The sequence below is a fragment of the Rhinatrema bivittatum genome, chromosome 1, assembly GCF_901001135.1.
Source record: "Rhinatrema bivittatum chromosome 1, aRhiBiv1.1, whole genome shotgun sequence".
Taxonomy (NCBI): Eukaryota; Metazoa; Chordata; class Amphibia; order Gymnophiona; family Rhinatrematidae; genus Rhinatrema; species Rhinatrema bivittatum.
Window position 1 is genome coordinate 588,927,265 of NC_042615.1, and position 14,019 is coordinate 588,941,283.

A 14,019-nucleotide genomic window follows, 5' to 3' on the forward strand; every position below is an offset into this window, starting at 1 on the left:
AACCATGTAGTACAATGGTTATAGCTTAATGAATGAATGAATGAATGAATGAATGAATAAATGAATGAATGTATGAATAATTTTAAAGCAGTGGTTCTCCAGCTGAGGGGAGAGGGCATGACCAATCACGGGATGGGGGAGGACTGTTGCCAGACATTCATTAATGCACAGGTGCCAGCAATACAGGAAGCAACCTGTTATTGTTCCCCTCTTTGCCTACCCATTGAAACATAGAGAAGCTGGGAACAAGCAGGATCATCTGCCTTCTCTCTTCCCTCCCTGTACAAGGAAGTGCAAAATCCCTTTGGGTGAGTAGGCCACCATGGGATGGGAGTCACTATTTTCACTAGTTTTGGAGCCCTCTGGTCCAGGTTAGTTAGCCCAAATTCCAAATAGGGTGGCACGGCACCTGAAATACAAGTACACCTACTCTGTACTATACAAATTACCAATAATGCTTTCCATATAGCAAAATAAGAAAAACTTCACTTTTATTCAACAAATTCAGGTAGGGCCATGTAGTAGAAACCCACAATACCAAAGGATGCACTGTACTAATGGCATGTAAATCAAGCAGGAGTTAAATAAAAGCATGTTAAATTTAAAAAATGCACTAAAAATGTGAGTTACCTTAAAAATCTGCACTAATGCAGAAAAGGGCTTTAAAAACAGGCATAGGGAGTTAGAAGTTAGAAGAAGTGTAACCAAAATGGTCTTGCATGCAAGATTATTTTTGTGCATTCTGACTTTGGCACAAACTTTCATGCAAGGCTATTTGGCAAAGGCATGCCAAATGAAATCAAACTCTCTGGAGAAGGCACCTACCACTGAACAGTATACACTTCTGGTGTTATGCAATCTGAACTGAGCACAAAAGAGTGAGAACTGTTTGGGTCTGGATGCCAGCCCAGGGAGGTTGCCTTTTTCTTGTCACTTGCATGCCTTGCCAAAATAGTCTTGCATGCAAGATTGAGTTCAACTCAAGATGCAGTCTTACATACAAGACCATTATGCCACAGTACCAGTGCATACAGTTCAAGTATAGGTGCCATTCCCAGAGAGCTTATGCTTTAGTTTTACTTGCTGTGCTTTGCCATAATGAGACAGTTAACTATAGTTGAACTGTATGCACTAGCACTGTGCCACAATGGCCTTGCATGTGAGATTGTGCCCAAATCAGGATGCACAGTACCAATCTTGCATGCATGGCCACTTTGGCCATGCATGCAAGGCCATGGTCCTCTCTCAGTAACTGAGGTAGGGGTAATAGAGTAGGAGAAGGTGTGGGGGTGATGAGTGTCAGAGACCATATGCTTTGTTCAGCTGTAGGTGCCCACCCCAGAGAGCTTACACTGGAAATTTAACTCCTTCCTGGATCTGAGGTGGAATACCGCACTGAGCATGGCAATGCATAATACAGATCACCAGAAATGTGAATTTACTCCACTCCAGACCCAGGATTTAAATTTTCAGTGTAAGCTTTCTCGATGGGCACTGATTACAGATGTTCTTCCTTTCCTGAATAGCTGAGCAGTATGTACACAATGCCAAAGTGCATATTGTTTTTCATAAGAGCATAAGATTTGCCATACTGGATCAGACTTGGGTTGCCAACTGATTCCAGATTTTAGGGACAGGTTGATCCACTCTTCGTTTCACTCACCTGCATGCAGGTGAGTAAAACCCGCTTTTTTAAAGGAATGCAATAGGGAAATCAGAATAAATCCCAGCATGCAATGGAGGAAAGCTAGGACAGGATTAATCTGTCCTGAAAATCTAGATCCAGTTGGCAACCCTAGGTCAGACTAAAGGTCCATCAAGCCCAGTATCCTGTTTCCAACGATGCCCAATCCAGGTCACAAGTACCTGGCAGAATCCCAAAAGGTTGAAAGATTTCATGTTGCTTATCCCAGGGATAAGCAGTGGGATTTCCCCAAGTCCACTTTAAAGGTGGTTTATGGACTTTTCTTCCAGGAACTTGTCTAACTCTTTTTTAGGGGTGTGCATTCGTTTGCAATGTATTGGCAATCGGCAACATATATGCCATATTCGTTGTATTCGTGGGGGTCACGAAACATATGGCAAACCCCCACGAATACAATGTATCACTAATGAATAAACTCCCACCCTCCTGACCCCCCCAAGACTTGCCAAAAGTCCTTGGTGGTCCAGCGGGGGTCCTGGAGCGATCTCCTGCACTCGGGCTGTCGGTATTCAAAATGGCGCCGATAGTCTTTGCCCTTACTATGTCACAGGGGCTACCGGTGCCATTGGTCGGCCCCTGTCACAGGTAGGAGCACAAGATGGTGCCGGCCATCCATTGCTCCTACCATGTGACAGGGGCCGACCAATGGCACCAGTAGCCCCTGTGACATAGTGAGGGCAAAGGCTATCGGCGCCATTTTGAATACTGGCAACCGACAGCCCGAGTGCAGGAGATTGCTCCAGGACCCCCGCTGGACCACCAGGGACTTTTGGCAAGTCTTGGGGGGGGGGGGGGGGGTGTCAGGAGGGTGGGGGGTTGTAGTTAATTAAATTTAAAGGGTTGGGATGGGTTTTGTTTTGGGAAACGAATACATATGTAACTAATGAACGGATTGGGGTCCCCCGAGAACGGATGCAACGGATTTGGGTCCTGATGAATATGAATACCGAATGGGACAAATCCGTCCCTGCTGCACATCCCTACTCTTTTTCAAACTCAGCTATACTAGCAGCTTTTACCACATCTTCCGGCAACAAATTCTAGAGTTTAAGAAGATTGTGTTGAGTAAAATAATATTAGCTGTCAGTCTTTTAGCACATCTCCTGTGTAGCTGGGAAATAGGTAATATCCTCATTAACTTTTGATTTGCATGCACAGTGCTAATTTTAGCTCTGGTTTCTACTCCTGTTAAAGCATGCATTTTTTCTGTACAAAAACTCCTATTAAATAATACCAGGGTTAATTCACTGTGGAAAAATGCACACAAAAATAGGAGTAAAAACCAGTGCTAAGGTCAACACGCCTTATTATATCAGCTTCACAGAGCTGGTATTCTTGGAATTCAATTTGTGTTGCAAACAGAAGCACAAATAAAATGAAATATGTAACATAAATAAAGTTAGGATTGAAGTTGTTAAATTATGCAAAGTTCTTTCAAAGAAAAAAATAACTCCCAACTCTCTATAAAAAAAATTGCTGACAGCTTGGAAGCTGAAAATGTAGTAGACTGTGCTGCGTTCTGAGTTGGTAGGACCAGGGAAAGAGACACAGTCTCTGTAGGGATGGGTAGAAGGGGTAAAAATAGTTCCTTATCGCTGGTTCAATAGACAGGTTGTGATTCCTAGTTTTCTGAGTTACAGTTATGATAACAGCTTACCCCACTGGAAGAGACTATGTGAATCCAGTTTGATCTTTAACTAGCTTTAAAACATGAGGTGCAAGCATGGATTGTTTACAGGGATCGACTCACCTTCTGTGATCATTGCAGACAGACAGAAGTAAAAGAGAAACAACCAGAAGCTGAGCAGAGAGTTGAGCTGCTAGTGATGTAACTGTTATGAGCAATGGCAAAGAAGGCAGAGGCTGTTTCCCATAGATCAGCTGGAAAGGAGAGGAGCTGGTGGCTGCCTTGACTTGAGTGTTATATGAGAATTCGGCCCAAGGTAAGAGAATGGCCCAATTATTCTGCCACTCATTGACAAAGAAGCCGAGAAAGGTCTTGAAGGTATATGGTGCACTGCTTGTCCATTACCTTACAAGTGATAGGCCGTAGTGTAGTCAAGCATGTTTTATTATATTGTGTTTATTTACTATTCTATTTTTCATGTTGACTTGATACCTCCTATTTAAATTCACATTGGGATAATTCTGATTTTTTTGGCCATTTTTCACCCCTATTACTTGACATTTTTTTGATTGACATCCTGTCATTTACAAGCCAGATTTACGACGTGTGTTTTGTTCCATGCCCTTGATTGACATCACTAGCTTGATTAAAATTTGGCCATTTAAATAGTTAGACTTCTGAGTTTCCAGTGGTGATGCCGGAAATGAACACCTTGTTGCACACGTTACATGCTCCGTTAAAATTCAGTAAGTATGTTGCTTTCTGTTCATTGTGGGGCAGATTTTCAAAGGATTACGCTCGTAAGATATGTGCATAACCCCCAAAAAGCTGCCTCTTTCACCCCCTGCGCGCGTCGAGCCTATCTTGCATAGGCTCGGCAGCGCGCGCAAGCCCCGGGACACGTGTAACTCCCGGGGCTTTCCTGGGGGGGGGGGGGCGTGTCGGGGGCATGTTGCGGCCGGTTCCTCATCGGGGGCATTCTGGGGGCTGGGACACGGGCATGGCTCCGGCCCAGGGGCATTCTGGGGTCGTGGCCGTGGTGTCTGGACCAGCCCCCGGACCGGAAAGAAAGTTCCTTCCAAGGCCGCTCCGAAATCGGAGCGGCCTCAGAGGGAACGGAGGATGGCTGCGCGGCTCAGCGTGCGCAGGCTGCCAATTTTGCACAGCCTTGCGCACGCCAACCCTGTATTTTATAACATGTGCGCAGCAGCGCGTGCATGTTATAAAATCGGGAGTGGATTTGTTCGCACCGGGTTGCGCGAACAAATCTACTCCCGTGCGCACCTTTTAAAATCTACCCCTGTATTTTTTATCATTGTGGAATATTTTATCAACATTTTTTATTTCAGACGCACTCTTTGCCCCTTGAAGAAGGACAGTATGTCCTAAACATGGTTTTGTGTCGAGCAATAGATATCGGGCATTAGATATTTAGAAACCAGTGGTGGCAGTGTTCCACAATGAACAATTGGCAGTGAACATTTGGCAGTGAACACACGGCAAAAAATATATTCATAATCGATTTGAGAATTGATATTTTTTTAATATCTGACAACACTGTAGCTCGTTGGCAGTGAAACGAATGAAGTGAACATCACAGTTTGAGGGAAGTGAACTGCAGTACATTACAGATAAGTGGTTAAATATCTATTATAGCACATTGCCTTTTTGGTAATTACCATTTTTTATTTGCACCAAAAAATTCTTGAAAAAATGTATTTATTTATTTTATTTATTTAATATACCGTCATTCGGAAAAAGCCATCACAACGGATTACAAAAGCTCAAAATGCAGGATTTTTAACAATTGAGCAAAAAGGGATAACAGGAAGTATATTAAACAAAGGAGAGATATTCAATTGCAAAGATATTAACTGGCATTTGCACTATAGGTTGCACTAAGGGGAGGGCCCCTTTGTCACGCCCCTTTGGCGCACGACGCACGGCACGCGGCTCCTGGTGGCAGGGCGCCTTTCAACGGTCAGAGCTGTTATTTTGAATTGAAACATTGGACTTCTCCATGACCTATGATTAAATATAAGGCTGATTCAGAAAGTGGTTTCATTCACAATGATGCCTAGTATGATGGTCATTTGAATCCAGTGTGTCTTTATTTATTATTGAATTGTTGAGATTTGGTGGTACATTTCTGTGTCATTCTAATTATTCAACCTTTCTCCACCTATATTTGGATGATCGTGGAGTTTTTAGATTACCTTAAGATTTAAACATCTGCAAAGCAAGTAAAGTGTGGGGTCTTCAAGAGATGTTTATTACCAGTGTAAAATTTGTTTTAAAGTTTGGCAGTATTTGTTTTATTAATAATATTGGGTTTTAATGCCTATAAAAAATGTATTTTTTTCTTTATTGTAAAATTGTAATCTGCTTAGCATGGAAGTTTTAATATAGGCAGAATATAAATATTTTAAATAACTACATAAAACCGGTTTTATGTAAGTTTAATATTTTGAAAGTTGCCAGATTGATAGCACTAAAGCTGGGGTTGTAAAAGTATTTTACCAGACTTTTCTCATCTCATTGTAATCAAGTAGTGGTGCTTTTTAAGAAGTGGTAGGCATGTGCAACTTAGGATGGGATTGTTCATGGCTAGTACAAAAGAAATCATTCATGCTTGGGAAGAAGCACCAAAATGTAGCTTTACCAAAATCTAGTACAGCCTGATTTCTTTAAGCAAGTTCATGGGCTTACTAGGTTTTAATACATTTTCAGTACCAATGATTCAAAATCTAGTGGGGAAGTTGTCCCCTTCTATCACTCAATGAACCACAAATGGTGCTGTTTCCAAGGACTTTATTTTGGCAGTAGAAGCTGTACTATATATTCAATTCACATACATATTCAGTTCACAGCAATTCAACATTAATGCAATCAATAGTACTCCTTGCTTTTTCCCCGCTCCTCCGTTTTAGAGGTCAGACTGACCATTTTGACTCATTTTCAGTGTGGAACAGCAGGCATTAATCAAATACAAGTTGTATCATATCTCAAATCTTCTAAGATACAGAGGTATCACTCTTCTGGATTTTCATTAGAATGCCAAAAAAGTACTAAACAGTATGTTTCACCCTCCTGAGTGTAGGACTTCCAATGTGAACCTAGGATCCACTCAATCACTTCATACAATTTGCCATCTTCACCCCACCACTGGAAAATTCCATGATCCTCTGCTCCTTCTCACAGGAATATAGTCCTGAGCACATTGGGAATAGCTTTTTCAAAATTAAGTCTACTCACAACTTTTGCATTAGGCTGGTTCAATACTTTAATGGGTTCAGTACACAGGGAAAACTCTGATGTCCCTGTTCTGCTGAAATACTGCATCTGAATAAGTTGAACTTGTTTATTCCTGTTTTATTTTTGTTTCCTTTTTTGGCAGACTTTTTTGTCTATGGAAAGGGCTATGTTTAGATACTGTAGGAGGTTGAGATTGGCAGATCAGGTTGTCCATTAGTTGCTAAATGTAGGATGGTGTGTGATTGGTGATTAGGATTTATGTGTGTGATTGGTGGGGACAGTGTGAGTTGATTGGTTGGTGTGGTATTTTTAAACCTGGCTGAGAATTGGGTTGACATGAGCTATATTGGGTTGACAAAATGTATGAAGGTATGTGTTGTTTTTTTGTATTGGCGGCGGACACTATGAGGTAGATTTTATAAATTTACACGCACGCGTACTTTAGTTCGTGCACCAGGCGCGAACAAAAGTACGCTGGATTTTATAAGATACGCGCGTAGCCGCGCGTATCTTATAAAATCCAGGGTCGGCATGTGCAAGGGGGTGCACATTTGTACAACCTGCGCGCGCTGAGCCTGGCGCGCGCTGCCTGTTCCCTCCCTTCCCCTACCTAACCCACCCCCCCAGCCCTATCTAAAACCCCCCCCACCTTTGTTGGCAGATTTACGCCTGCTGAAAGCAGGCGTAAATCTGTGCGCGCCAGCGGGCTGCTGGCGCGCCATCACCCGACCTGGGGGCTGGTCCGGAGGCCTCGACCACGCCCCCGGGCTGGCGCCATGCCCCCGGTCCCGCCCCGAACCACCCCCTGACCCCAGGACATGCCCCCGGACATGCCCCCTCCCACCCCTTTTACGAAGCCCCAGGACTTACGCGCGTCCCGGGGCTATGCGCGCACCGGTGGCCTATGCAAAATAGGCGTGCCGGCGCAGGGATTTTAAAATCTGGCCCAATGTGTTTGTTATGCTTAACATTTATTTTTTGTATATTTTTAGATCGGTAGGTGAATTATTCATGAAACATGGGCCTGTGTCGGGTTGGGCTTTTGATATATTGAACACAGCATCAGTGACGGTACATAGTGCAATGAGCGGAACAGTTCAAAAATTGTTTTCCTCAGTGCTGCTGAAATATTGAGATTTTTATTTTTTTGGATTAGAATTGGACCAGCAAATGAATTATCCCATAGATGCTTTTTCTGACACTGTCTGCATTCCAATGCGAGGCAAGAAACAGGTGTGACAGAATATATTTTATTTTTATTTATTTATTTAATGTTTTTTTATACTGGCATTCATGAAAAAATTCACATCATGTCGGTTTACATAAAAACAGGGGTGCGATGAATACAACAACGAACATAAATAAACGTGCTGAAGAGATGCAGTTACAATTAACAAGGGCTGTTGAACTGGGGTGAAGGAATTAAAGAGAGAAAGAAGAGGTTAATTATATTCAAATATACAATATGTACAGTGTATAATATATACAGCTACTGTGTCCAGTGTTTGCTGGAGAGGCGTATTAGATGGGGTTTGGGAAGGCTTGCCTGAACAGCCATGTCTTGAGTCTTTTCCTAAAGGTTAGGAGACATGGCTCATTTCTGATGTCTGGGGGGATGGAGTTCCATAAAGGTGGGTCAGCTGTGGAAAGGGCTCGGTCTCTTAAGGTGCTGTGGTTAGTGGTTTTGGTAGGTGGAACATGGAGGCATCCTCTGTAAGCTTCTCTGGTCGGTCTTGTTGATTTGTGTAAGCGGAGGGGAACTTGAAGGTCGATTGTGGTATGTTGGTGGATGATTTTATATATCAGGGTGATAGATTTGTAGATGACTCTGAAATGAATTGGTAACCAGTGAAGGTCTTTTAGGACTGGTGAGATGTGGTCTCTTTTCCTGGTGTTTGTTAGTAGGCGGGCTGCAGCGTTTTGAACCGTTTGGAGTGGTTTGGTGTATGAGGAAGGAAGACCAAGTAAAGTAGAGTTGCAGTAGTCTAACTTAGAGAAAATGAGAGCTTGGAGGATGGTTCTGAAGTCTTTGGCATGGAAGAGGGGTCTTATACTTTTTAAAACTTGCAATTTGTAGAAGCAGTCTTTGGTTGTTCTATTGATGGAGGCTTTGAATTTCAGCTTATTGTTGATTAGCACCCCTAGATCCCTCACTTGAGTGGTTTGTGGGTTGGTTGGATGACCGACGGTGAGATTGCTGTTGTCAGGAGTTATGAGTAATATTTCGGTTTTGGAGGCGTTTAGTACAAGATTCAGGCTGTTGAGGAGGCGTTTGATTTCTAGGACTCCCAGTAGTCGAGGGTTTTTGAGTATGAATCTTTGATGGGGATCAGGATCTGGATATCGTCTGCATAGAGAAAGTGTTTTAAGTTGAGGTTGGTGACAACTCCCTCATTCTACCTTCAGGCTTTTAACTCAGGCCTCCTTAAGGAAGAAGGCTGAAAGGGATTCTGGGTGAAGAGAGGTTCCCTTCACCTTGCCATTATAGCCCAGGCCTAGAGAGCTTGAACAGGCCCCAGGAGAGCTCGTAAGACCTTGCAGTACATCTGTAAATAGTATGTCTATTTAATATTTATGCCTGATGCAAGGTGAGATATTATTTTGATTTATATAACTCTGAAGTACTGTAAATAAATAATTGCACCAACATTGAATTAGTCAAGCCTTGTTGTATTCCTTGATTGTTCCAGAGACTGCTGATGGCCTGAATACACCTTACGTGGTGTCAGTTTGGATATTTTTTTTTTACTTAAGCGGGAAGCACGTGTAAAAACCCACAGCCTCCCAGAAACAAATACTGCTTGCAGAATTTTTCCTGGGGCCTTCTGACTTCAAATTCTAGTATAGCAGACCAAGGGGGCTAAACCCACCTGGGCAGTCAGGGGTCAAATAGTAAGCTAGGGTGGGACAGGCCAACAGATGTTTTTGTTTTTTTGTGTGAGTTATCCACTTGGGGAGGTGGCCCCAAAGGGAGAGAAAATGGAGCAAGTAAACAAGGTCCGGGCCGCAGGACAGCAACAGCTGGAAAATGCTGTACCTAACACAAATAGACAAGAACATTTAACACAACAAAGCGCAGTCTTAACTCAGCTAGCTAAGGCCCTCCAAGTGGCTATATCAAGAATACCTCAGGCACCTTCAACTTTGCATTTCCTGTTTAAGATGAAGGGAGGAGAGGACCCAGTTGTTTTCTAAAGAACTTTGAACAGACCGCTTACCTGTCAGCCTGGCCAGAGTCCAGCTGGACAACTTACTTGGCTAATTTGCTAACAGGCAGGAGTTAAGCAGCGTTCCAGGCAACCAATTCAGATGGGAGGGCTTCCTATGATGACATCAAGGTCACTATACTACAAAGAGCTGCGTACTCACCAGATTACTACTGGCAGCAGTTTCTATGGGCAGCCCTACAATCCAGGGAGAACCTTAGAAACCTCTTTCATCATTTGAAAGATGCCGGGTGGAAGTGGCTCCAGCTGGAGGCGAGGTTGGGACTGGAAGTGGCTCACCAAATCCTCTTGGAGCAGTTTCTAGATGGTCTGCACCAGCCCATGTGGAACTGGGTCTGCCTACATACTGGGCTTATCCTCGAGAAGGCCCTGGAAGTGGCAGAAACCTTCTACCAGACACAGTGAATGCCCATAACAATGCCCTGGTATGGTATAGAGGATAGAGGACCTCAGCAAAGAAACTCTGAGACAGGGGGCTTGGCCTCCGTTCCTGGTTTCCAGTCACTAATATCATGCACATATTTAACTGTGGACAGAAAGGACACTTGGCAAAGGACCGTTGGTATGGGTGAAGTGAACATATGGACATTTGCCTGGTGACTCAGCCAATGCCAGAGGGGGAAGGGCACATACATAAAAATAATTCTCTGAAGTAGTGCAACCCATAACCTGGAAAAAAAAAGTGGAATCCAGAGGGGCAGAAACAAACCAGAAATGGGGCCTTGCAGACTCTTTCTGTTTGTGCAGAGAATGAGCATGAAGAAAACCGTTGTCCATGCAGGCAGCCGGAAATGGAAAGGTCTTTAAATTAACCTGCTAGGGCAGAAATCAGACTGGCCCTACAGAAGTGTGCTTTCTTTAAAACAGAAGGTCCTGCAAAGGAAGAATCCTTGGCTTGATGACCTGGAGTGCGAACTCAAGTTGGTAGAACAATGTGAGAAAAATCAAAGAAAAACTTACTGGGGTGAACTGCTGAAGCACTTAACACTAGTGCTGAAAAATAAAAATAGAAACAGTGTGAGAACAGGTGGCTTATTACTTGAACTTTTTCTTTTAGTCTTTATTCCTTGGGCAGTGCCGTGGGCGATCCCGCCAGCCCGCGGCTGAGTAACCCATCTGATATATGTTCCTGCACAGAGGTTCTGTGTAATAATCTGAATTTCAGGTGAACCTTTTCAAAAACGGTGTTTTCGTTACATTCAGTATAGCATGCGTGGCCTGATCGTGTTCTCACACTGTTTCTATTTTTATTTTTCAGCACTAGAGTTAATAAGTGCTTCAGCAGTTCACCCCAGTAAGTTATTCACAATTATACATCTTTATTCGTTTTTGTTTTTTCTTCATTTGACAGATTTTTCCTTTTCATTTTCTTCAGACTACAAAAAATCAACCTATGGTTTCCAGCATCATGATATTTTAACCTTCAAGGATCTTAGGAGTTGTATTTTTTGGGTTATCTATCCTCCATCCCTCTTTCTTCCTTTCTTCCTTTTCTTCCCCCCTCCCCTTTCCTTCCTCTCCCCCCTTGTTCCCCCCTTTTTTTTCTTCCCCCCTTCTTTTCCCCCTTCCCTTCCCTCTTGGTCCAACCCCCCTTTTTCCCCCCTTTCCCTTCCTTTTCTCCTTTTCTTTCCCCTCTTCCCTCCTTCCCACCTTTTTCTCTCTCCCCCCTACCCTCTCCCTCCTCCCTCTCCCCACCCTCCCACCCCCCACTGTTCTATATTTCTCCTGGGTCTTCCTTAGTTAAAAGTGTTAATTCACCATTTTTGTCTGTGTTTGCCAACCTGCTCAGTATTTCAGTTACCTTTGTTTTATAGATTTACAGTACTTGTGAAGTTGTGGTCCCCCTGATGCAGCCCCTGATGTGAAACACGGCCATGTCGGGGTTCATGTACTATGATTTTGTAACTGTGAACTATATATAAAAAAGAAATACTACATTGGTGATTGTATGTATAATTAAATATGGCTTAAATTTCTAAAAGATACTGACCAGTACATTATTTGCCACACATTATTTCTCTTTTGTATTTTTTCTACGTTTTCGCTTTTTATCCCGCCTGCCTTGTTTGTTATCTTTGAAGTGCCATTACTGGAAGGAGCAACAGAAGACCCCAGCCTGAACCTAGGCATCACAACAGGCCTTTCCTAGGCCTTAGCTTTAGTCCTGTCGTGGCCTAGGAAAGGCCTGTTGTCGTGCTAGATCTAGAGCTCAAAGTTGGGTCCCACCTAGACTGGGCTTAGGGCCTGTTGCCAGTCTAGGCCTCAGTGCTGGGCCCAGGCAGTTTTTTGGCCCTTGAAGTCCCAGCCAGGAGTCCCAGACCCCTTTATTTTAAATTAAATATTTTTTTTTTCAGTTTGGAAAATGAACCAAACAAAAAAACCCCCAAAAAACATTAAGGGGCAGATTTTCAAAGCCTACAAGCATAAATCCATGCAAACCTATTTTGCATAGGCCCGGCGAAGCACGCAAGCCCTGTAACACGTGTAAGTCTCGGGGCTTGAAAAAATGGGAGGGTGTGGGCAGGGTGGGGCGGTGTGGGGGCATGGCATGGGCATGGCATGGGCATGGCCAGAGGTTGGTGCGCGCAACCTATGCCCAGAGGCAGGCGCAACTAACAAAATAAAGGTGGGGAGGATTTAGGTAGGGCTGGGGACGGGTTAGATAGGGGAAGGGAGGGGAAGGAAGGGGAAGGGGGGGAGGGGGGGCCGAAGGAAAGTTCCCTCCAAGGCCGCTCCGATTTCGGAGCGGCCTTGGAGGGAACAGGGAAAGCCATCGGGGCTCCTCTAGGGCTCAGCGCGTGCAAGGTGCACTAGTGTGTACCCCCTTGCGCGCGCCGACCCCGGATTTTATAACATGCGCACATGTTATAAAATCGGGCGTACCTATTAAGATCTGGCCCTAAATGAACTGAATAAAAACCAACACCTCCCCAACAAAAAAAACAAAATAAATTGAAAATTTTGGAGCTGTACATTCCTGTCCTATTATTTGGAATCAATTGCCTAAAAATTTGTGGCTTATTCAAGATCTGATATTTTTTGTAAGCATTTAAAAACAGGCCTTTTACTTTACTTTTATCTAATTAGTTCTGTTAATGATTTATTTACTTTAATATTTGGATATTGTTTTAATTTTTTTGTAATGTTATTTTCTTTGCAGATATTTGTGCTGTCATTTTCTGTTTTCTTTATTGTTTTAACTCTTAGAATTTGTTAAAATAAGTGTGTATTCTGTGTAACATACTCTTATATAAATAAACATATAAATTATATATCTTACCTGATTTATTGTATTTTAACAACACTGGTATGTATTTGTATGTCACATAGTTCATAAAAAATGCCAGGACAGCTTTTTTTATTTTTATTCAATTATTTTCTAAAAACAGACATACCAGAGGTAATTATGAAAGCAGTTATGCATGAAAAAGTAGCATATATATATATCATAGCCCATTTACACAAGTAAAGTCTTTTGAAAATTACCTCTACCATCTCTTGTTTAAGTAAGGGTATGGATAGGAATTCAATTGCAACCTAAATTTCAGTAGAATTCAAGAAAGCACTTTTTGATGATAAAATACTTTTATCACCTGGCACATCAATTTCCTGTTCCATTTAAAACACAGTCATTGCTATAATAAGCATGAAGACAGACACTGTCAGACAATCACATTAAATTCCCCACCACCTGCCATTTCTCTAATCAATGAGATGACCTTCCTATGTTACTATAAAAAATAGCAGGGCACCATGCAGTGCTGTTTTAAACCGAAGACGTATGATTCCTGCTGTGTTCTGACCTGAGATGAGTTTTTTTTTCCTACTCTGTATTTGATGTGCTGCAGGTCATAGTTATCTTCTGTCAATAGCATTGTGGTCAATGGTTAGCAGGCAAACACTCGCACTACCTACGTCATCCCACTGGAGGAGACGGAATGCAAAAGCTCACTGTTATACCATCAGGTTTACCATTATATATTTTGAGGTTTTTTAAATGTTATATTTATGATGCATGGGAAATGACAATAGTCTAGCTAAATGAGAGAGCTGGATGTCTAGCTTTTACCTAGGGTATCAGGTTAACCCCTGGCAAATTTCAGATCAGTTGCGTACAGATTTATCTTATATATACTAGACAGCCCTAGATATAACATGACTCCCCTTCCTTATGCTTGGGTCAATATGGTATTTTAGTCTCTCAA